The sequence below is a fragment of the Bos indicus x Bos taurus genome, chromosome 11, assembly GCF_003369695.1.
Source record: "Bos indicus x Bos taurus breed Angus x Brahman F1 hybrid chromosome 11, Bos_hybrid_MaternalHap_v2.0, whole genome shotgun sequence".
In the NCBI taxonomy this organism is placed as follows: domain Eukaryota; kingdom Metazoa; phylum Chordata; class Mammalia; order Artiodactyla; family Bovidae; genus Bos; species Bos indicus x Bos taurus.
In genome coordinates, this window is record NC_040086.1 from 20263436 (window position 1) to 20289637 (window position 26202).

Here is a 26202-nt window from a genome sequence, read left to right on the forward strand (position 1 = left end):
AGGTGTTTACACAAGTTTGCTACATTTGATCCATGCAACTGTCCTAGGGATTAGGCAAAAACTATTTCACTTTTTACAGATGAGGAAACTTATGTCCTGAGATGTTAAATAACTTACTCAAAGACCAGATCATTAATTTGTTTGTTTTTTCATCTTGACCACTATATTCCTCTGTACTGGTTTTAGGATTCTGGAATGGAAGTTATGTATATCTAGACATAGTTGTTTTAATATTCATCTCTTCTGGAAATTATGGGCAGGAAATAAAATCTGTCTAACAAAGAACTCTAAATTTATTGTTTGTTTGGCTAGTTAAATTTTACTATATTTTGTTTTAATCCTGTTCATGAAATTTCGCAAATAGCCCAGGAGATTTCCCCTAGAGTCCCAAATAAAACACAGATGCATCATACACACGTCCAAATCAATTACATGGCAGTTCCAAACTCTTAATTTCAGCCTTTCATTGGAATGAAAATTTTGCTTTCATTTCACCAGTTTTTTGCGGGGATTGGGGCTAAGGCGTTGAGGAAAGGAGTGGGGGTAGGGTGTATGGGAGCATCTTTGTGACTTTGGATAATCAGCAGCGCCATCTACTGTCAGTAAATAAGACAATGAAGTGTTACAACTTGTCAACAAAAATTAAGGCTTAATGAAGGAAAGACAATTTGATAATCCTGGGGCTTAATTGACAAAGATTCGTCTATACACATGACATCCTTAAGCAGCTTACAGAAAGAACCAAATGAAATTAAAATACAGTTATGTAATGCCGGCGTGAGCGCTGCATGCCGAGTCGCTTCAGTCGTGTCCGACTCTGCGAATCTATCGACTGTAACCCACCATGCTCCTCTGTCCTTTGGATTCTTCAGGCAAGAATACTGGAAAGAGGAACTAACTTTGAAAGAGGATAAAGGATGGTGAGTCTCAGCTAAACCACTTGGTAGGTATGTGACTTCTCTCTTAGTCTTTTCAACTATAAAATATGAATAATTATAAGGTTACTTTGTTGATTAAGTAATATATGTAAAATTTACCCCAAAGTTAGCAGAACAAGGTAGCTATTGTTATGTGACCACATTGACTGAACACTTGCTTAGTGTCAGACTGTGCTAGAAACTTTCTTCACAGCAATCCTGTGAGACGGAGACATTTTGAGATAGTAGGTACCATTCCCAAGATGACACAACTAAGTGAGAGCCAAGTTTAAATCAAATGTTTCTTCTGGTTCCAAAGTTGTTCTCATTCCTATTAACTCACTAAACATGGCTCTTAATTCCCTTCCAATGTATTTCTGTGGATGTTCTCTTTGGAGCCCTCAGTGAAAACCTGCTTTTCATGTACTGATTTAGGCCCCTTCCTTGTGGTCTGATGCTTATGTAAATGCATTAGATCCACTGCGTTATATAAATGTGCCCAGTCGGCCTAATCACAATAAACTGGAAAATTCTGAAAGAGATGGGAATATCACACCACCTGACCTGCCTCTTGAGAAACCTGTATGCAGGTCAGGAAGCAATAGTTAGAACTGGACATGGAACAACAGACTGCTTCCAAATAGGAAAAGGAGTACGTCAAGGCTGTATATTGTCACCCTGCTTATTTAACTTATATGCAGAGTACATCATGAGAAACGCTGGGCTGGAAGAAACACAAGCTGGAATCAAGATTGCTGGGAGAAATATCAATAACCTCTGATATGCAGATGACACCACCCTTATGGCAGAAAGTGAAGAAAAACTAAAGAGCCTCTTGATGAAAGTGAAAGAGGAGAGTGAAAAAGTTGGCTTAAAGCTCAACATTCAGAAAACTAAGATCATGGCATCCAGTCCCATCACTTCATGGCAAATAGATGGGGAAACAGTGGAAACAGCGGCAGACTTTATTTTGGAGGGCTCCAAAATCACTGCAGATGGTGACTGCAGCCGTGAAATTAAAAGACGCTTGCTCTTTGGAAGAAAAGCTATGACCAACCTAGACAGCATACTAAAAAGTAGAGACATTACTTTGCAAACAAAGGTCTGTCTAATCAAAACTATGGTTTTTCCAGTAGTCATGTATGGATGTGAGAGTTGGACTATAAAGGAAGCTGAGTGCTGAAGAATTGATGCTTTTGAACTGTGGTGTTGGAGAAGACTCTTGAGAGTCCCTTGGACTGCAAGGAGATCCAATCAGTCCATCCTAAAAGAGATCAGCCCTGGGTGTTCTTTGGAAGGACTGGTGCTAAAGCTGAAACTCCAATACTTTGGCCACCTCATGTGAAGAGCTGACTCATTTGAAAAAACCCTGATGCTGGGAAAGATTGAAGGCAGGAGGAGAAGGGGACAGCAGAGGATGAGATGGCTGGATGGCATCACCGACTCAATGGTCATGAGTTTGAGTAAACTCCAGGAGTTGGTGATGAATAGGGAGGCCTGGCGTGCTGCAGTCCATGGGGTCGCAAAGAGTCGGACACAACTGAGCAACTGAACTGAACTGAGTCTGCCTAACCATGCTATGTGTGTGTGTGTGTGTGTGAGTGAGTGAGTGTGTGTGTGTGTGTGTGTGTGTGAAAGTAATAAAGACTCTTAGAGAGTTTGATATGCAACCTTGATCATAACTGAGGATGAAAAGGAGGATGAACCTCCAGTTCCACAAGTCCTTAGAGCGTTTTGTACAAACCTCTCTGTCACTATCATCTCACTGCATTATTAATTGATTTTATAGCTTTCTCTCTGCAACTGAATTTCTCAAGGGTAGAACTCATGCTTGTTAAATGAATGAATGGATGAATGAAAAATGATTACATATCATTTCTCCCAGGATGAAGAGATGGATAGGGACCTTAAAATTCTCCCCACTCCAGCATATACTAATTACTCATGTGAGATTTTTTGACTTGAATTGAATCAGCCTGGCTAAAAATTGTCCTCAGGGTATATCCTTACCGACAAATCACTTGAGGGCTGCTATCCTTTCCTCTTTTTAATAACTCAATCCAAAGAAAATTTTTTTATTTCAACTTTCTCCTATAGGAAATATGAGAGGATTTTACTGATATTCAAGATATCAATAATTAGAAACTGCAAAAAATGCATATGCAAGTCACAAATTATATTGCCAAAGTGACATTTAAAACTGAAGGTGGTTTGCCTCTCCTTTGAGGAGGAGGAGGAGGAGAGGGGGAGGGAGAAGCAGCAACTTAACCACATATAAAAAAAATTTTTTTGCAAGAAAGTTGTTTGTTTTCCCTTTATTTGTTACAATATTGTTTCTGTCTTACATTTGGTTTTTTGGCCACCAGAGATGTGGGATCTTAGCTTCCCAACCAGGAATCAAACCTGCACTCCCTCCATTGGAAGGCTAGGGAAGTCCCCATAAAAGTGTTTTAAATGATATAGCATATACAGAGCAACTAGCACTTACTGCTTACTCCCTTCTCACTCACTTCATCTTCTCACTTAAAAATAAATGTCCGGAGCTCCTACTGTGTGTTGGATAGACCGTGTTCTAGGCTGTGATGGTACTGAGTATACAAAGGAAATAAAATCCCACCCTCATGAAGCTTACATGGGAATTGAGAGGGACAGGCAAGGAATCTGACAAATAATCAGATGAAATGCTATGGAGAAAAGCAACGGGGGGACAGGAGACCAGAGCACCAGGAAGTGCTGGTCTAGATAGGACAGGTACTCCAGGCATCTCAGAACAGAGACACTTGAGTAAAGAACTGATGACATCTTACAAGGATGTCTGGGGGAAAGTATTTCAAACAAGAGGACAGGAATGATCAGCGGCCGCATAAGGACAGGCTACATCACGTCTGTGTACCTAGAAGAAACAACATCACTGACAAAGACTAGTTTTGCAGTATGCTCCAAAGGTTGTAAAGAAAAGAGGCAAGGGGATGTTCTCTCTGGCAAGGCTGTTTCCTGCTTTATAACTATCTAATTTACTGTGCTATAAAGGGTGATGGGTTTCCAGGCTAGATCATGGAACCCTGCTTAAGTCTAATGTAGATGGAATGTAGGGTATTTGTAATAGAATACAGTGGAAAACAACTCTATTACCAGTGTACAACACAATGTTCTAAATTCCATTTTCAGCTCTGACATTCTGTCCGGCTATGATACATAAAAGGAGCAGAGGGAAAATTCATTACCTGTACGAGGGGTTGAATGGGCCTTTGTGGGTTGACCTGGAGACCCAACAAACACGTCTAACATTCTCTCTACAGAAAAATGAGTTCTGGGTTTCAAATGCTACACTTACAGGCATTCCAAACAGAGACCATTCACAAATTGGAGACTTCCTGTGGTGGGTCAGAGCATCCCTGGAGGCAGTGGACAGGAAGAAATTAAAGAGCGAAGCCCAGAACTGCTGTAGCTGGAGCATGATGGGGGAAACACTAATCATGACAGAGAACCCAGACGGAATCCTCGGAGAGCCGCAAACTGCAGCGCCACACAGCTGGTGCTGCTCAAACATCAGGCAGGCAAACCACGGTCTGTAGAACACTCTGCGAAGCCTTCTGTAGAAGTCAACCAATCAAGGTCTGTAAAGAAAGAGGCTGCAAGATATTACTGTGTTTGCAATTCACATGTTGCGTGTACATGACCTTCTCCCTAGGCAGCCTGAGGCATCATCTACAAAATTAATCCTGTTACAGCAGGGGGACATCCCTGGTGGTCCAATGGCTAAGACTCTGCACTTCCACTGCAGGGGTCACAGGTTCGATTGCTGGTCAGGGAACTAAGATCCTGAATGCCACACAGCCAAAAAAATTAAAAAAAAAAAAAGATTGTCACAGCAAGAATGCAAAGTGGAAAAAATCTGATATTTGTATAACAGCTTTAGTTATTTAAAATAGTATTTTACATCAAAACACTAAGCCTAAAAACTAGGCCTAATTCAAAGTAGCAGAAACTGTCCCCAATTTTTTTTTACCCTTCTTACACATATGAAAGGCCATGCTTCCTTCAGTCCTGTCCCACTCTTTGCGACCCCATGAGCTGTAGCTCTAGCCCACCAGGCCCCTCTGTCCTTGGGATTCTCCAGGCAAGAATACTGGAGTAGTTTGCCATGCCCTCCTCCAGGGGATCTTCCTGACCCAAGGATTGTCTCTTATGTCTCCTGCATTGGCAGACAGGTTCTTTACCACTAGCACCAGCTGGGAAGCCTGAAAGTCCATATAGGACCATTAAAGCCCATACAGGAAATTTAAAAAGAGGAGAGGAAATTCTTTCTCTTTAGACTCGGGGAAGGGTAGGAAAGAGAACAGAGAAAGGAGCTAGAGCCACCTGGGAAGCCCATAAAAAGTTGCTCAGTCACGTCCGACTCTTTGCCCCATGGACAGACTCTTCTGTCCATGAAATTTCCCAGGCAAGAATACTAGAGTGGATTCCCTCCACCAGGGGGGTCTTCCCAACCCAGGGATCAAACCCAGGTCTCCTACATTGCAGGCAGTTTCTTTACTGTCTGAGCCACTCGGGTAGCCCACAAATAGTTTCCTGCAGGGTGGCAAATAGCTGCTGGTCCAGTTTCCCTAAGGGCTCCCCTCCAACCTCCTCCTCCTTACTCTCACTCTTCAGACTCTGTTCCTTTCCATTCCCCTTGGATCTAGAAACTAAAAAAATGAATGCCTAGGACTTCCCCGGCGGCCCAGGGGTTAAGAATCTGCCTGCTAATGCAGGGGATGAGGGTTCAATCCCTCCTCTGGGAATTAAGATCCTACATCACACAACTAAACCTTCAAGCTGCACCTAGAGAGCACATGTGCTCTAGAGCCCATGCTCCACAATAAGAGAAGCTTGAGCACCACAGTGAAGAGCCTGGGCTCAGCAGTGAAGACCCAAGGCAGCCAAAATTAAAATAATAATAATAGTAAAATTAATAAATAAAAGGAAACTCAAAAAAAAAAAAGGGGGTGGTGGTGGTGGTGAATGCCTGACCTACCAGGGGACTTCCAGACCCTACCTAGCCCTGTGGGCTTGGTAAAATACTTCTGTGCCCACCCTAGTCAGGTCTCTGCCAAATCTGGCTGTTGAGTCCCCTGGAGTCCACAAGAGGAATATTCGGTAGACCCTTCTTGGAGGGTTTGGTTGGGTCAGAGAGATGAAGATTTGCTCGAGCCTGAATGACACAGCCTGACAGATCAGATTATGTCTGATGCCATGCCCTGGAGTGCTGCTCAGACAAGTCCTGGAAAGAAGGCAAAGGCACAACCCACAGAGGCATGCTTGGAGCCTGCAGCCCTGAGAAGACAAATGGATCACTCCTGGACGACATGGTGCAGGGGGACCTTGCTTTACGACAGCTGAGTTTACGTGTTCACACAGATTTATTTTGTTGACCCAGGCCACAACCAGTGCATCACAAACCCAAGGCTACTGTTGGAAATAAAGGAAAGATTTGTATGAAAAATTGAGCTGGAGGAAGGGATTTGAGGGTTAAGTCCAAGAAATGCACCTGAGGACTCATAATTTCCTAGATCCATATTTCTTTCCTTTCACATCCTATGTGGTGTACTGAGGGCTAAACCCTGCTTGATATCTCAATATCATAAAATGTTTTACAGTCTACACAGACACTCAGTATGCCTAATTATATTTGATTCTCACAACAGCCTTATGCTGGGCAGTGATTATGATTAATTATTTTATAAACAAGGAAACTAAAGAAACTCGGAGAAGCTCAATAACCTGCCTGCACCACCTTTGACGTCAGGCCCTTGGACTCTAACCCCAAGGTTGCCTATTACATCACGGTGCTCCTTCAAGTCCTCTTGGAATGCAGACAGTGCCCTCTTTTGTCTGACTTCGTAGCAAGCAGCCCAGTAAGGCTCAGCGATTTATGTTCGTTTCTAAAGCAAGTAGGTGGCAGCATGCTAGATTGGGTGAAGGTTCAAAGGAAACATAAGACAGGGTTTCAAGAGCTTGCTGCCTTGTCAGGAAAACAACACATGTATGCATGAAACTCTTAAAGAAAAATATAAGACTCCATCTTATTTTTCATCATAAGAACTTATTAATTGCTATATATGAAATATCAGATGAGTTCAGTTCACTGTAACAGTGTCTTTTCAACAGCAAGTGAAATAAGTACAAAACCTAGAAGCAGACATTTTACCTTGTGGATGTGTTCCTATAAACAAGGAGAAAGAATCGAATGACAGACTTAGTCAATGGGGAAGAAGGATCTCCCAGGGGTGGAAAAGAATGTGGAGGAACAGCAACCTATTCTGGTTGTGGTTTTGGGAGAGACACGTTCTCTGACTGTAGCACCAGGAAAGGCATAATTTCAGGTAACACACATTTGCTGAACTTGCTGAGGAAAGGAGTTGGTTATGAGGCAAAGCCTTTAGACACCCTCTCATCTGTCCTCACCTATCTGTCTGGGCTTTTCTGTGTGGGTTTTTATCTGTGGAGGACGAGACTAAATCACTTTTCGTGTAGTTTCATGATATGATCATTATACCTGGAGAAGGAAATGGCAGTTCACTCTAGTATTCTTGCCTGGAGAATCCCTCGGACAGTGGAACCTGACTGGCTACAGTCCATGAGCTTGCAAAGAGTTGGACACGACTGAAGCGACTTCGCACACACACACACCTGTCATACACGGGCTTCCCAGGTGGAGCAGTGATAAAGAGCCCAACTGCCGATGCAGGAGACAGAAGACATGCAGGTTCCATCCCTGGTCTGGGAAGATCCCCGGGAGGACGAAATGGCAACCTACTCCGGTATTCTTGCCTTGAGAATCCCACGGACAGAGAAGCCTGGTGAGCTACAGTCCATAAGGCCACAAAGAGTCGGGCACAACTGAAGCGACATAGCCCGCACAAATGTATACCTGCCACATGTACCGGGTTGGCCACAAATTTCATTTGGGTTTTTCCATACAATGTTATGACCAACACAATATAACGAGACAAAGATTTTTTTTTTTTTTCTTTCAGCAGCTTGTACGTGAATTCTTCTTCAAGAGTCCCATCCTCATTAGGAAAATACTCAATAGGGCCTCTCAAAGAAGGCTGGTCTCAGGGAAGGGGAGATGATTACGGTGGGGGGGGGGGGTGGTGAGCTAGTGCCGAGGCCATGCAGGAAAGGCACATAGTGCAAGAAGGTGGGATTGTCCACTCCCTATGGAAGGATGAAGGTGGAGTCAGGAAGTGGACGAAGGAAGGAGGGGAGGGAAGATGTAGGAGATGGCAGAATATGGAGTGGGGTCATTTGACCCCCTATAACCCTCTGTGATGTCATTAACTTTGTGAGAGGAGAATGACCAGTTCCAGAGACTCCAAGGGCCTGAGTGTCCAGGTTGAGGGAAAGCAAAACAGAGAAATGTTTGTGAATGCAGGAGCTTAGCCATGTTCCATTAGGAAGTATTCTAAATCCCTGAGGGCTAGGAGGTCTCAGGTGACACTGGGGGTCCATGGTTGATCTCTTTAAAACATTTTTTATTTCTGAATCAATGCAGATTACTCGATTTTCTGGTTTTTAAGTTTAGGGGAGAGGGGAGAGGTGGTACCAGGTGTCTTTTCAGTCCTCCTCAACTCAAGACACCATGGTTCCCTTTATGCTCTATAGTACAGTTTCTGAAAATGTGGTCTTTGAAGGCTCTCCAGGTAGTCTGTGGTTGCCCAATGCAATGAGTAGGGTTTGTTTGAAGAGTATTTTCTGCTTGAGATTTGAATTCTCCATTAAAGGGTACAGAAATAGATATTTGAAAATTATAACCACAGAGATGGTTATATGCTAGGCAAACACTTCAAATGGTGTGGGGTGTGGGTGTGGGTGTGTGTGTTCTGTGGTTGCAAGCAGAAGCTTTGAGATAAGTGGTCCAAGGGATTCCTTCAGTGTGGTTTACAGTCTAAAAATTTCGTTTGAGATGGAGTTAAGCTAAACACTTTCAAGACAGTAAGAAATCAAACCACTCTGAGAACCTTTAAAACAGCTATTTGAAACTGATATTTCAACTGAGAAAATATCTTGATCCTAAACATTTGCAATTTCGTTTTTGACCATAATGGAGGGATATCCTGGCCACATCACCCTTGTGTGTAATATTATTTGTAATAGTGTAACTACCCAGCTTTGAAATTCAGGGCTGAGACATATTTTTAGCAAATAATTTCAGAAGAGATTGGCTAGGAAATCCATTCTTAGAAAGGTCTTTTGAAAACCTTCATTCGTTTTTATCATTGTGCTTACTTTTTAACTTCAATATTAAAAAACACTGTACTATCCTGTTGTTTAAAACTGTGGCAAATAAAAAGGCACAAAATAATGCCATTTGCAGTAACATGGATGGACCTAGAGATTATGATACTGAGTGAAGTAAGTCAGACAGAGGAACACAAATATCATATGCTGTCACTTCTAGGTGGAATCTAAAAAATGATATTACAAATAAACTTATTTACAAAACAGATATAAGCTTTAGGTTTTCATTTGCATTTCCTTGATAATGAGGTTAGACATCTTTTAATATTTGCAGTATCCTTCTGGATTTGCTTGTTTGTGAAGCACTAGTGACTTTACATGGAAAAGGAAATGGCAACCCACTCCAGTGTTCTTGCCTGGAGAATCCCAGGGACGGGGGAGCCTGGTGGGCTGCCGTCTATGGGGTCGCACAGAGTCGGACACAACTGAAGCAACTTAGCAGCAGCAGCGGCAGCAGTGACTTTACAAACATTTTCATATTGATTAATGTTCTTTACGTGCTCTGGGTATTCCTCAATTATATGTATTGCAAAAATCTTGTTCCAGTATGAGCTTGTCTTTTCCCTATCCTTAAAAAATGCCTAATTTTGATGGGATCAAATTTAATCAATTATTTTTTAATGGTAATCACCACCCAGATGATCACAATGGTGTGATCACTCACCCAGAGCCAGACATCCTGGAATGTGAAGTCAAGTGGGCCTTAGAAAGCATCACTACAAACAAAGCTAGTGGGAGGTGATGGAATTCCAGTTGAGCTATTTCAAATCCTGAAAGATGATGCTGTGAAAGTGCTGCACTCAACATGCCAGCAAATTTGGAAAACTCAACAGTGGCCGCAGTACTGGAAAAGGTCAGTTTTCATTCCAATCCCAAAGCAAGGCAATGCCAAGGAATGCTCAAACTACTGCACAATTGCACTCATCTCACACGCTACTAAAGTAATGCTCAAAATTCTCCAAGCCAGGCTTCAGCAATACGTGAACCGTGAACTTCCTGATGTTCAAGCTGTTTTTAGAAAAGGCAGAGGAACCAGAGATCAAATTGCCAACATCCGCTGGATCATGGAAAAAGCAAGAGAGTTCCAGAAAAGCATCTATTTCTGCTTGATTGACTATGCCAAAGCCTTTGACTGTGTGGATCACAATAAACTGTGGAAAATTCTGAAAGAGATGGAAATACCAGACCACCTGACCTACCTCTTGAGAAACCCATATGCAGGTCTGGAAGCAACAGTTAGAACTGGATATGGAACAACAGACTGGTTCCAAATAGGAAAAGGAGTACATCAAGGCTGTATATTGTCACCCTGCTTATTTAACTTCTATGCAGAGACATCATGAGAAATGCTGGGCTGGAAGAAGCACAAGCTGGAATCAAGATTGCCGGGAAAAATATCAACAACGTCAGATATGCAGATGACACCACCCTTATGGCAGAAAGTGAAGAGGAACTCAAAAGCTTCTTGATGAAAGTGAAAGAGGAGAGTGAAAAAGTTGGCTTAAAGCTCAACATTCAGAAAATGAAGATCACGGCATCAGGTCCCACCACTTCATGGGAAATAGATGGGGAAACAGTGGAAACAGTGTCAGACTTTATTTTTTTGGGCTCCAAAATCACTGCAGATGGTAACTGCAGCCATGAAATTAAAAGACGCTTACTCCTTGGAAGGAAAGTTATGACCAACCTAGATAGCATATTCAAAAGCAGAGACATTACTTTGCCCACAAAGGTCCGTCTAGTCAAGGCTATGGTTTTTCCAATAGTCATGTATGGATGTGAGAGTTGGACTGTGAAGAAAGCTGAGTGCTGAAGAATTAATGCTTTTGAACTGTGGTGTTGGAGAAGACTCTTGAGAGTCCCTTGGACTGCAAGGAGGTCCAACCAGTCCATCCTAAAGGAGATCAGTCCTGGGTGTTCATTGGAAGGACTGATGTTGAAGCTGAAACTCCAATACTTTGGCCACCTCGTACAAAGAGTTGACTCATTGGAAAAGACCCTGATGCTGGGAGGGATTGGGGGCAGGAAGAGAAGGGGATGACAGAGGATGAGATGGCTGGATGGCATCACCAACTCGATGGACGTGAGTTTGAGTGAACTCTGGGAGTTGGTGATGGACAGGGAGGCCTGGTGTGCTGTGATTCATGGGGTCACAAATAATGAGACATGACTGAGCTACTGAACTGAACTGAACTCTTCTTTTCTCAGCTATTTGTAAGTCCTCCTCAGACAACCATTTTGCCTTCTTGCATTTCTTTTTCTTGGGGGTGGTCTTGATTAGTTCCTTCTGTAAACTGTCACAAACCTCCATCCATAGTTTTTCAGGCACTCTATCAGATCTAACCCCTTGAATATATTTGTCACTTCTACTGTATAACCATAAGGGATATGATTTAGATCATGCCTGAATGGTCTAGTGGTTTTCCCTACTTTCTTCAATTTAAGTCTGAATTTGGCAATAAGGAGTTCTTGATCTGAGCCATAATCAGCTCCCGGTCTTGTTTTTGCTGACTGTATAGCGCTTCTCCATCTTTGGCTGCAAAGAATATAATCAATCTGATTTCGGTGTTGACCATCTGGTGATATCCATGTGTAGAGTCTTCTCTTGTGTTGTTGGAAGAGGGTGTTTGCTATGACCAGTGCATTCTCTTGGCAAAACTCTGTTAGCCTTTGCCCTGCTTCATTCTGTACTCCAAGGCCAAATTGCCTGTTACTCCAGGTATCTCTTGACTTCCTACTTTTGCATTCCAGTCCACTATAATGAAAAGGACATGGACATCTTGTTTGGGTGTTAATTCTAGAAGGTCTCATAGGTCTTCATAGGACCGTTCAACTTCAGTTTCTTCAGCGTTACTGGTTAGGGCATAGACTTGGATTACTGTGATATTGAATGGTTTGCCTTTCAATAACAAAGAGACCATTCTGTCATTTTTGAGATTGTTTCCAAGTACTGCATTTCAGACTCTTTTGTTGACTATGAGGGCTACTCCATTTCTTCTAAGGAATTCCTGCCCACAGTAGTATATATAATAGCCATCTGAGTTAAATTCACCCATTCCAGTCCATTTTCATTCACTGACTCCTAAAATGTTCATGTTCACTCTTGCCATCTCCTATTTGACCACTTCCAATTTACCTTGATTCATGGACCTGACATTCCAGGTTCCTATGCAATATTGCTCTTTACAGCATCAGACTTTACTTCCATCACTAGTCACATCCACACCTGGGTGTTGTTTTTGCTTTGGCTCCATCTCTTCATTCTTTCTGGAGTTATTTCTCCTGTGATCTCCAGTAGCATATTGGGCACCTACTGACCTGGGGAGTTCCTCTCTCAGTGTCCAATCTTTTTTCCTTTTCATACTGTTCATGGCGTTCTCAAGGGAAGAACAGTGAACTGGTTTGCCATTCCCTTCTCCAGTGTATGATTTTGTCCTTGACTCACTATGACAAAAATCCTTTGAAGTGACTTGCTTGAGGTCACAAAATAAATCAATTTCAGAGGTCAAAACAACAGCCCAGTTCTCCCTGGAAGGTTTATTTCATCAAGACAGCCCAAGGCTAAAATCCCCAGCCACCACCACCCACAGAAAAATCCTTGATAGATTTAAATTTGTGTGGAACTTCGCTTAAATATTAACTTGCAAAATGGTATGTAGTGAAACATGTAGATTGTCGTCATTCAAAACTCTTCCTTTAAGCTGCATGTAACATTCAAAGATGGTGGTAAAACTACATCAGTCATCTTTCTTTCCATGTTTTCTTTTTTTAAAAAAACAAAAACATGTCAGTTTCATTCCACAGCCCCCATGCCTCTCAGTTCCTGAGGCACTGATTCGGTATGGGAGTACTTAGCATCTCACAGCTTTTCATTCCAGAAGGTGAATACTTTATACGTGAAGGTCACTGGCACAAAAACCCACACAGTTCTGAGTACTGAATCCCCAAATGCCAGTCAGGGTCCCAGGAGGAAAACCACCGAAAGCAAACATTTTCTCCCAAGGCAACACTATCTTATCTCTGACTATGTTCCATTATTGAAGAAGAAAGGATTGAATTCTGCCTGCTTTCCCAGAGCAGCTCTTGTGAAACAATGCTTATTTCTTATTTTCCTCTATCATAATCGCAACTTGCAAGCACATAGGTAAAAGGAAACCAGAGGTTTTGTAGAATCTCATGGTCAAGAAGCGTCTCTTTAGATATCAATGCTTAACTGTTGTCACCATTATTTTTTATGAATGGGCCAGTTTGTCTCCGAAAGTTCTGCTACCCAGCTGAGGTAGGAAAGCAGGCAAGGGTTTCTGAAACCTCAAGGGATGGAGTAGGAGAGGGGAGCTGAGTGCTGAGAGGGCCAGAGACCAGAAAATGCTTATGATCAAGCCACAAAAGAAACCAAATGCTAGACCCTGACACTGAAGGCCATAGACATGACTCAGCAGCTGAAGCCTGAGCGTGAACCCAGAAAGAGAAAGGGAGTGGGAACAGGGAGAATCCCAGACTTAAAACCTGAAAATAATGGAGTTGCCTTGAATAGGCAATTTTGATTTCTCCTATCTCATTGCTAGCCAGGATTAAGTGATTAAAGATTCTTGACTTCCTATATTATTTAGGTCTCTGTTAATGATGCTTCTGGCAATGTAATATGTTGCTGGAACACATCCTTCTTTTTCATGCAGGCATTACTCCTTAAAGTGCATAAGTATTAGCAGGGGGCTAGCTTAGGTTCATGATCAGCATTCTATTTTCTGAAGGTGGTTAGTTAACTAGAATTACTCTCAGGAGATAGGAAACACTCGAGACTGAACTATTCTGATTTGAAGTCAGGTTTAAAATCAGACTCACTTTTATTGAAATGTCTTAGGAAAGATACCAAATCTGTTAATGAAGTATTTATCATTTTGTTTCCTTACTCACAAGGCTCCCTGCACAATAGCCATTCCCCTCCCTGTTCCTGCTGTTTGACAGAGACTGCTGCTACTGCTGCTAAGTCACTTCAGTCGTGTCCGACTCTGTGCGACCCCATAGACAGCAACCCACCAGGCTCCCCCGTCCCTGGGATTCTCCAGGCAAGAACACTGGAGCGGGTTGCCATTTCCTTCTCCAATGCATGAAAGTGAAAAGTGAAAGTGAAGTCACTCGGTCGTGTCCGACTCTTAGCGACACCATGGACTGAAGCCCACCAGGATCCTCCATCCATGGGATTTTCCAGGCAAGAGTACTGGAGTGCGGTGCCACACCCTCCCACAAAAGGGGTGCAAGATAACAGTCACATACTTTTCTAAAACGGCTATGGCACAGGGATGATCCATTAAGGCCACTGAGACATAAGGAGCACCTAGGGAAATCTTTTTCACTCTCAGAGAGAAAGCAATGCATGAGGAGAGCCTCTGTCTTCATTCCTGCCTTTGGAAGCGGTTGTGAGAGGGCATGATTCCTAGAGACGCGCAGCCATCTTGCAATCATGAGAATACAAGCCTTGGCTGAAAGTCAGTATGCTGTGGCTGGAAGCGTGGACATATGGAAAGTGTCTGGGCTTCTAACGACAGTGTTGAGATGCCGAATCAGTCTAACCTCTAGACTTCTTAAGATGCGGGATAAGAAAAATCTTGAGTGTTTAAGGCACTTCAAGTTGGTTTTTTGTTACTTGCAACCAGAGATGTCCAAGCAGTATATTAAAAGTCATAGAAGGCAGAACTACTTCCCATAAGCTGTGAAGATGCAATAAAACTGTTTTAGTTTGTATTCTAATTTTCCTGCTGTGATTCTTTGGATCTAGAAAAATTAGACAGGGAAAATCAGGCAGATTAGAATCCAGACACTCTGATTAGACATTCATTTCGGTCATTTTAAATATTTAAAGATAAAAGATAAAAAATAAATTTTAGTTTACCTTTAATGATTCCTAATTCTTTAACTTTCTAGTTTTAAAATTTATATTTCTCCTCTTTTGCAAAAACCATACTTTCCAGGCCCAATGTCTTTCCTTACAGCTTTATTGTAGCTACCTCTATAATATTCTTAAGACAGTATTTTTGAGAACTCCCTTCTTTCAAAGTCCTTACCACCTGGTTACTATCTTTTGTTCTTTTTCTTCCAGTTCACTTCCTCCATTCTGCTGAAGAGATCTCAAACCATAGGCTGTTACATAGACCACTGAATACATAAGAATTCTTATTTCAGAAAGAAATCTTGCCTGAGTCTGCCAGAAATTGGCAGTTTGTATAAAAATATTCTTAGAATCCATAGTGTGTGAAAATAGAGCATTGAATGGCAACTAAAAATTAGGTGATGAGACAATGATTTTGCTTAAAAACTCTTCAGTGCAAGAGATCTCTCAATATTTGCATTAATATGTTACCACATGATGTTAAGTACTGAGACAGTATTGTATCAAGACAAGGGAGAGACTGAGAAAACAGCCAGTGTACACAGTAGGCTGAGATCCCCTGCTGTGTGCTGCAGAGATCAGCGTCTGGATCTCAGTTAGACACTCTACCTCCCACTCAATCAGAATAGCAGACCCTGTTGGCTGATTAACCAAAAACCATTTGCAATATCCTTTACTCTTTCATTCTTCAACTCTGGAGGTCAGAAAACCCCTTGCCCAGCTTCTCTTGCAGCTAGAAATGGCTACATGTTCCATTCCTGGCCAAGGAGTTACAAGCGTAAGTTTCACAAGGATTTCTGAGACAGCTTCTCTTTCCTGACAACCAGTAACATGTCTCTCTCTCTCCGTTCTTCCCACCATGAGCAAGACAAGCCTTAGGACCAAGAGCCAATGCTGTAGATGACTGTGCAGAAAGATTGAGCCTGGCCTTTGATGGCATCATTGACTGGTGAATCAAAGCCAGAAAGCACTTGCCTTTTTTTAAGCTATTGTTAGTTGGATTATTTTGTTATTGTTACTTGTGGTTAAAAGCATTCCTGAGTGGGATTTCCCCACTGGCTCAGTGGTAAAGAATCCGCCCGCCAATGCAGGAGAGACATGGGTTCGATCCCTGATCCAGGAAGACCCCACATGCCATGGAACAGCTAAGCCCATGCGCCACAACTATTGAGCCTGTGCTCTAGAGCCCCGGAGCCACAACTACTGAGCCCATGTGCTGCAACTACTGAAGCCCCTATGCCCTAGAGTCTGTGCTTTGCAACAAGAGAAGCCTGAGCATCACAACTAGAAAGTAGCCCCCGCTCTCCACAACTAGAGAAAAACCTGCGCAGCAACAAAGACCCAACACTGCCAAAAATAAACAAAATTATTTTTTTAAAAAGCATTCCCAAGTGATATGTATTTTCCACTTTTCTCCTTTAGGCAAAAATTCTTAGAGCTCATCACACTTAGAGCATGTGGCCAATCAAACACACAAAAGTATCAAATATATTCCTTTCACTTTATGCACCCCTTCCTATGCACCATTTTCCTTCTAGTCTCATCATCCTTTATCTAGAGATTTACAACTGCTAATGGTGAGTATGTGACTTTAACCAGTGATATTTTCTGCATACATAAAATTCAAAGGTGGAAGAAAAAGTACTTTAACCGCTGCACTTAGAAGCAGTAAGTTCCATATGCTGGGGAAAACACATCATTATCTGAATTTTAAGACACTTGGCAGAGCTGGTTGTTCCATACAGACAATGAAGTAGATCTGTTGACTCAACCTAATAGCCTAAATATAACCCACATTTCACCAAGATGCCCCAGAGGGTGAGTATATGTAACATCACATTAATATTAGCTCATATTTGATGACTCACTGTCCCCAATCACTGATATAGGATCTTGATTCCCAAAAATGAGGATGCCTCATGCATTTTCAGAAGTCCCCAGCAAGCCTCTTATATGTCCTCACAAACACATCTGTTCTGCTTTTAGAAAAATCCTCCTCTGTGTATGACTGTATCCACTGACCATCTGCTGTTTCCCAGAGGACACCATGGCTTCCCCAGGACTCAGCCCTGGTCTTCCAGACCTTACATTACATACGTTAGAGTCTTCCCAGTGGTAAAGGAATCTTCATATCCTTCATCCTGTATCTTGCATGTCACCCAGGACAAAAGAATGTTGCTTACACCTCTCATATGAAGCCCTCCACTAGAGAGATCTTATTGGGACATCAGGTCATGCTCTCCATCTTGCTTTCTTTCTCTAGGTCCCTAACCTCATCACTCCTACTTTATATGAACAGAATTTTAGTACCAATATAAGTAAGCTATTCAGGGCCTGCCCTATGAGTTCACAAAATGAGCCAAGCCACACCCAAATCCCAAGACACTCTCTCTCCATGTCACCTGTTATTTCCCCTGACCACATCCCCACTGCCTCTCCACTGGATGAACTAACATCCCTCCCAGCTGGACTCTCTGCTTCTACATTTGTCCTCTACTTCATGCTCAGAGTATTCAGGCCAATCCTTTAAAAACGAAAACCAAATCCTTATACCCTCCCACTCCCTATTTTACTTAGAATGAAATCCATACTTCTTACATGATGTCCGTCATGTGGTCCTGCCTACGCCTCCAGTCTCATCCGGTACCCACTGTCTCTCCATCACTATGGTGCAGCTATACCAGCCGTCTTCTCATTCATCTAGTGGCCAAGCTCACCCCTAGCTTAACGCTTTTGCCCAGCTCTTCCCTCTGTTTGTATTGTCCTTCACTTGAATCTCAGCTTAGAGGCTTAGAGCACTCTTCTCCACAAGATTTTCTCTGACCGTCCAGTCTAAACTTGCCCCTCTGTCATGTTCCCCTGTTTCTTTCTTTCTTTCTTTTTTTTTTGGCCACCGCCAAAGGGCTTCCCAGGTGGCACTAGTGGTAAAGAACCCGCCTGCCAATGCAAGAGACGTAAGAGACATGGATTCCATCCCTGGGTGGAGAAGATCCCCTGGAGGAGGGCATGACAACCCACTCCAGTACTCTTGCCTGGAGAATCCCATGGACAGAGGAGCCTGGTGGGCTACAGCCCATAGGGTTGCAAAGAGTCGGATATGACTGAAGCAACTTAGTGCATGTGGCGTGTGAGATTTTCCCCCAAAGGGGATCAAACCCATGCCCCACCGCACTAAGAGCATGGAGTCTTAAGCACCAGACAAGCAGGGAAGTCCGTGTTCCCCTGTTTCAACTTACCATAGCCCTTAGCTCTGCCAACATGCTTTAGAGCTGGTGATTTGTCTGTTGTCTCTCCACCCTGTGTCACCCTGACTATCTTGTTCGCTGCGTTCTCAGGGTCCCGACCACGCCAGGCAGATAGCAGGTGCATGGTGGACCCTTGGACATAGCCTGGGTTGTAAATACACAGCCTTAGTTATAGACTTGGAGAAAAACCCTTTTATTCATATAGACCTTTTCCTTTCAAAGCTCCAAAATGCATACTATGGAATGTGTTGCAGTTCAGTTCAGTCACTCACTCTTTGCAACCCCATGGACTGCAGCACACCAGGCCTCCCTGTCCATCACCAACTCCCGGAGCTTACTCAAACTCATGTCCATCGAGTCAGTGATGCCATCCAAACATCTCATCCTCTGTTGTCCCCTTCTCCTCCCACCTTCAATCTTTCCCAGCATCAGGGTCTTTTCAAATGAGTAAGTTCTTCGCATCAGGTGGCCAAAGTATTGGAGTTTCAGCTTCAGCATCAGTCCTTCCAGTGAACACTCCGGATTGATCTCCTTTAGGATGGACTGGTTGGATCTCCTTGCAGTCCAAGGGACTCTCAAGAGTCTTCTTCAACATCGCAGTTCAAAAGCATCAACTCCTTGGCACTCAGCTTTCTTTATAGTCCAACTCTCACACCCATACATGACTACTGGGAAAACCATAGCTTTAACTAGATGGACCTTTGTTGGCAAAGTAATGTCTCTGCTTTTTAATGTGCTGTCTAGGTTGGTCATAAATTTTATTCCAATGTGTTTAGGTCTTCACAAAAAATCAGGAAATTATTTTCATGAAAAAGATCCAATAGTAAGTCACTCTAGAGGTAAAATTAAAAAAAATTTTAAAGGTGCCTAAATGATGTGACTTAAGAGGTTAAGAAGTGATGCTTTTGAACTGTGGTGTTGGAGAAGACTCCTGAGAGTCCCATGGACTGCAAGATCCAACCAGTCCATCCTAAAGGAGATCAGCCCTGGGTTTTCCTTGAAAGGAATTATGCTAAAGCTGAAACTCCAGTACTTTGGCCACATCATGCGAAGAGTTGACTCATTGGAAAAGACTCTGATGGTGGGAGGGATTGGGGGCAGGAGGAAAAGGGGACGACAGAGGATGAGATAGCTGGATGGCATCACCAACTTGATGGATGTGAGTTTGAGTGAACTCCAGGAGATGGTGATGGACAGGAAGGCCTGGCGTGCTGCGATTCATGGGGTCACAAAGAGTCGGACACGACTGAGCGACTGAACTGAACTGAACTGAACTGAAATGATGTGACTTAAGAGATTATGATACCTCCTTCTCCAAAGTTCATCTCAGGCAGAATTCCTGCCTCAGCACTATGGCACTTGGAATTGATCATTGTTCGCTATACGGGGCTGTCTTGGACATTGAAAGACATTTGACAGATTCCCTGCCTTGTGTCTCCTAGATATTAATAGCTTTTCCCTGGTGGTGACAGCCAAAGTGTCTCCAGAAATAGCCAAATTTCCTCCAGAGGTCAAATTGTCACTAGGACTTACTAAGGTGAAAAGCCCACAGTCAGGACTAATTACGTTATTCCTGTACCAGTTCTGTGCTATAGTTTCTATTTTATAGTAAATGTTAATATTTGGTAGAGCTGGTCTAATTTCATTATTATTGTTCAGAGTTTTTTTTTATTATTCATACAGTTTATTTTTCCAGTTGAACATTAAAATAATGCTTTTGTAAAGCACCCCAGAATGGCCTGTTTTAAGATGAAATTCTGTGGATTAAAGTGAGAATACATAACATTCTTAAAATAGAAAATCTTTAGGAATGTAGCATGGCTTTTCATTTATTCCAGCCTATTTTTATGTCTCTCCCTAAGGCTTTAACTTCTTCATGTGAACGCTGCTTATTTTCCACTGTTGCAATAAAGCACCCTGATATTGTGGCTATAGGCAGAGGCTCTGGATCCAAATCCCAGCTCCAGCGCTTCCCAGCCACGTGACCCTGTACAAACTGCATAACCTCTAATTACTGCAGTTTTCTAATTTGTACGATGGGAATAATAGAACTTACATCACAGATTTGGTACGAGGATTAATAAGAGTTTGTAGCATAGAAAACACTTAGAACAGTGTCTGCTTTATTGTAACTGATGTTACCATTATAACAAAGAAAATCTTTCACAACCATAAGAAAAGACTAATAACCAATAGAAAAACTGCTGATGAGCATTTGAAATGAAGATTATTTTGAGGGAAATTAGGCAATATTGATCACAGTTTCAAACATTAGTCCCTTTGATCTCAGAGTTCCAATTCAAAAAAATGTACCTACCTATTTAAGGAATACTTTAACTGTCAATACTCTCCAGCCAAAGACCACCAGAAGCACACTTGCAATTGACAGCAAGATGTTTCATAAAGAGTATTAGAATGCACCTACAGGATTTGAGTTTGGGTTGGGTAGTTTTGGGGTGGATATAAGGGATGCTCTAAAGTGTGTGTTGTCAGAAACAGGGAGCAATTCTAGGAAGTGAAGGTGCTCAGTCGGGTCCGACTCTTTGTGACCCCATGGACTGTAGCCCGCCGGGCTCCTCTGTCCATGGGCTTCTCCAGGCAAGAATACTGGAGTGGGTTGCCATTTCCTTCTCCAGGGGAGCTTCCTGAAGGGTATCAATAAATCTTATGTATAAGGAGAGCAGACTAGAGGTAAGAGAAAACTGTAACCAGTGAAGAATCCGAAGTTACTCATTTAGCAAGAGAGGCATGTGTTTGGCCTCTTTGTTGTGTATCTTGGTCTGAGTTGGATGTTCCGTGAGATGTTTGCATCCAACAGGAGGAGGCTGTGTCCTCTCGGAACCACCCTCTTAGTGCCTTGCTTCTAATTCTAGTTCTGCTTCTGATATGGGTTTCTGTCTTCAGTGTTTCAGGTGGCTTTTGCATAATGCCATGACAGATCAAATAAGACTCACTACCATGAATATTTAGATATTGTAAGTAAGTATACACATGGACAGAGGATGTGGCCTCTGTACTGTTATTTTGTGACCCCATCTTCTTCTGGATTTTCATTCTTTACGTTTTCCCTCTTCCTACCACAACTCTTCATGAACTTAGTTCCTGTTTACTTTCCATGATCTAAGTGATGATCCCTAGAACCCAATCTAGTAAGTCTCATAAAAGCAGGATGTTTAGGATTAACCAGAAGTACTGAGAGACACCCTTTCCCTGGAATCACAAGACTGATTTTTGAGCAATGCATGTAATGAATGAGAGCCTGTGTTATCTTTGCTGGTTACTGAGTGAGTTCAAAAGCTGCCAAATTTTATCACTCTTTTATTCCTGAGATATACTTCAGGAGGCTCTTACTTTTTGTGACAATGGTTGTTAGAAACTGAGGCACTATTTGGAAAAGTAAATTTCCAACTGCTCAAGTGTTTTGAACCTGCAAATTTAAGTTGTCCTTGTCAGTTATTCCAAGCTTTCATTTGAAAGTGTGTTTACTTGCTTACTCCTTCTGAGTAAAGTGGAACAGATTTTCCCCCTGTTTACATGCACATGCTGTGCTAGTAAAGGTCACAAGACCTTGTGTCATCCCCAACAAGGCCTCTGATTTTATATGTAGAACCCTAGAAATATTCCTTTAGATGTCACCTAAGTGACCTCCCTAAGTCCCTTCTAATTCTGAGTCTAGGAATTTACAAACACACTATGGAACCTTGTAGCAAAGATCTGAACAAGTCATGTTTTCCACAAAAGCACTGGACTGGAAATACTCTTAAAGAAATGGGAAATCAGTGCTGCTGCTGCTAAGTCGCTTCAGTCGTGTCCAACTCTGTGTGACCCCATAGACAGCAGCCCACCAGGCTCCCCCATCCCTGGGATTCTCCAGGCAAGAACAGTGGAGTGGGTTGCCATTTCCTTCTCCAATGCATGAAAGTGAAAAATGAAAGTGAAGTGGCTCAGTCGTATCCGACTCTTTGCGACCCCATGGACTGCAGCCTACCAGACTCCCCCATCCATGGGATTTTCCAGGCAAGAGTACTGGAGTGGGGTGATGAAGATAATGAACATGCTTTATCATCTCTAAGATCAAGACTTGAAAAACATTTCATAAAAACTTTATGAAACAACAAATTGTATATTGCTAGTCTCTCAGCAATAAAGGGTACTATTTATATTCTTTAACACTTTAAAGTTTTCTTTTCCTGCTGATTAAAATAAGTAATGCACAAGTGGGAAACGTTAATGAACTTCAGATTTTGTGCATGAAAAATTAACTACTGCTGCTTTACCTTTCTGCTCAGCCATCATCTGGGCTTAAACTTGCTCTCACAATTCAGCCAACAAGGAGCAGAAATGCACACTAGCAGCTAGGCTTCAGCAGGAGAAGCAAGAAAGCGCCCTTCATAGTAAGTCAAGAGTACTGAGCTTTTTAAATTTCAATTCAGTTCAGTTCAGTCGCTCAGTTGTGTTCGACTTTTTGCAACCCCATGAATCGCAGCACGACAGGCCTCCCTGTCCATCACCAACTCCCGGAGTTCACTCAGACTCACGTCCATCGAGTCAGTGATGCCATCCAGCCATCTCATCCTCTGTCACCCCCAATCCCTCCCAGCATCAGAGTCTTTTCCAATGAGTCAACTCTTCACATGAGGTGGCCAAAGTACTGGAGTTTCAGCTTTAGCATCATTCCTTCCAAAGAAATCCCAGGGCTGATCTCCTTCAGAATGGACTGGTTGGATCTCCTTGCAGTCCAAGGGACTCTCAAGAGTCTTCTCCAACACCACAGTTCAAAAACATCAATTCTTCGGCACTCAGCCTTCTTTACAATCCAACTCTCACATCCATACATGACCACAGGAAAAATCATAGCCTTGACTAGACGGACCTTTGTTGGCAAAGTAATGTCATAAATTTATGTGCATATAAATCAATGAGGTTACTTGCTGATTACGTAGGTTCTCTGAGAGCCAAACCTTCAGATTCTTAGTTCTGAGATGGGGTCCAGGAGTTTGCATTTCAGAATAAGGTAGTGAGTTGATGTTGCATGGGCCACCCTTTTAGAAACATCACATGTAGCCGAATTTCTAAAGTAAAGATGAGATCGGGCAGCCTTATTCTAAAGAAATGCCTGTTGTTTTCCACTGTGTGACTTAATCGCGGAGAAGCTGATTCCTCATCTGTGAAGTGAAAATGAAAATCCCTGCTCTGTCCATCTCAGAGGTTGGGATGACCATCAAACACTAACATGTAGAAGCTTTGAATGCTCCCAAGTGCCCCACGATTGTGAAGCGTCCTGTGTCTGATAAAGGAGGCAGAAAGCATTCTCATACCTCTTGTATGAAATCTTTGACTGTGTTCACAGGTTATACACATTCTGGGAATTAAACGGTGGGAGCAAAGGAATTTGGTGAGCAGAGAACGATTGTGACATAAATGATTGATCTGGATGATAGGTCTAAACCTGCTGGCCAAGAATGAAAGAGCAGGTGCTGCTCACGTGAGGGTTGCCTTATCTCATCTCCTGTGGGCATGCTAGGACACATGGCTGAGAGCTGCCCCGCAGGCCCGACGCCAAGGGTGTGCGCCTGTCAGAAGAGGCTGGAGAAGCAGGGACCATTTAGTCTCCGGCTGAATGAAAGAGGACTATTTTCTTACCACTGTCCCTCTGGCAGGAGAAATAGTAAAGAAAACTCCTAATGAAATACTTAGTTTCCAAAACCAGAATTTCATTTGGTTCCTTTCAATATGGTCTTTGAACCCCTTTTTTTGCATAAAAGAGCAAAAGTGAATAAAAACCAGATTCAACAGTTGTTCCTCTAGAATAAGGCTGCCTGATCCTGTTTTTACTTTAGAAAAAGTACACTCTATGTTTCTTGAGGGATAGTCTACGCAACATCAACTCAGGATAATATTTTGAAATACCAATTCCTGGACCCCATCTCGGAAATAAGAATCGGAAGCTTTGGTACTCAGAGACTGTACATAATCAGCAGCAGTTAGTTGATTTGTATGCACCTACATATCCCAGTCTTTCAGTTTGTCTTCTTAGTTATAAATGCTAGCTAAAAGACTTTGCAAAGCAGAAACCAGTGACACTAAAACATTTCAAAGAGTATGTATATTTTGAAAGAATTCCAAACTCTTGATACTATAATTCTGATGAGAAAAGCCTTTTTGATATACAGAGCTGACTTTAGGCAAGATTTAGGTATCTGAGGTAAAATCAAAAATTTCTATTTAATTTTGGAAATTTCCTTTTTCAGCTTCCTTACATGTCCATGTTCCATGGCCAAGGGGACTTTCTTTCTTTATGTTACCTTACTTGGAATTAGCCAATTAAAATAATTTTTTAAAAGCAATCATATAGGCTGATCACAGAAGTTCAAACTTGCCAAAATTTCTGGTTGAAAAGTTAAAATTTTAGATACCTAGATATTTTCATTTACCCATCAATCTATTTATTCATTTGCAATCTATATCACTGAACATCAGGCACTGAGGGTAGAAAAAGGAAAAAGGTATGCTACATGCTTTTAAGAAAAAGTTATCCAAAACTTAGAAATTAAGAATTTATAGCATCCTCTTTCAATGCTGGGGCATTGCTTAGCAAGTTTTGTTTATCTCACTAGGAAAACGTACTTACTATATTCACTTGGCAGCTTCCTAGGTGGTGCAGTGGTAAAGAACCCACCTGCCAATGCAGGAGATGCAAGAGACATGGGTTTGATCCCTGGGTCAGGAAGATCCCCTGGAGGAAGAAATGGCAACCCAGTTCAGTATACTTGTCTGGAAAATCCCATGGACAGAGGAGGCTGGTGGGGTGCAGTCCATGGGGTCACAAAGAGTCAGACACGACTGAGCATGATCACACTCATACTAACTCATGGGTCAAGGCCAAGGATGCTGCTAAATATCCCAAAACAGAGAATTCTCCCTACACCAAATAATTCTCCAGTCCAAAAACAACAACAGAAATCAATAGTACTGAAATTGAGAAACTCTCTAAAGAGACCGAAACCACTATCTAGGGGAAATGAGGAGAACTTGTCCTTCTTGTGAGAGCAGCATCAGTGCAGCTTTAGTGGTTTCTGCAGCAAGCTGATATGTGAGTAAGAAGCCCGGAAGTGAAGGCTGTGAGTGGAAATTTTTCTCTTGAAGTTTTTGATAGCGATAGCTGTGATATATGGTATTGACACAAAGGAGAGGCAGGGTTGTAGGAAAGATAATAGGTGGTACCAAAATATTTAAAAGTATTTGGATCAACTGAAATTTTCATTTTTTATTTAGATGTTTGATGCCTTTAAAGCCATGACTTAAGCCACAGTTCAGTTCAGTCGTTCAGTCGTGTCTGACTCTCTGAGACCCCATGAATCACAGCACGCCAGGCCTCCCTGTCCATCACCAACTCCCGGAGTTCACTCAGACTCACGTCCATTGAGTCGGTGATGCCATCCAGCCATCTCATCCTCTGTCGTCCCCTTCTCCTCCTGCCCCTAATCCCTCCCAGCATCAGAGTCTTTGCCAATGACTCAACTCTTCGCATGTAGCAGTAAATTATTTTGATGAAAGATCTTTATAGATTCTACCTCCTAAAAAGAGGAGAAAATCGTGGTACATAATTATGGTCACGTCTCCATAACAGCAAACATTTAGCAGAGGAAAATAAGGGAAGTGCCTTTACATTTAAAGTCGGGTTCTCATAATTAAATGCTTTATGAAAATTTTTGAAGCTATTTTCACTCTGCAAAATGTCTGTATGCAAATAACTAAATTATTCAAGTTAGTTTTGTCAACAGTCTTTCATTTATGAAATATATAAATGAGTTGTGCCTTCTGAGTTGTGTCTCCGGTATGATGTCATTACTTCTGGAAGAGAAGC

The 26202-nt window shown here is 42.3% G+C and overlaps 1 non-coding gene across 1 annotated transcript; it reads left to right on the top strand.

Annotated features, from left to right (window-relative positions):
- The first annotated feature begins 4658 nt into the window (after positions 1-4658).
- Positions 4659-4731, top strand: TRNAG-UCC. Its single transcript has one exon. It is a non-coding gene; the product is annotated as a tRNA-Gly (tRNA).
- Positions 4732-26202: the final 21471 nt, after the last annotated feature.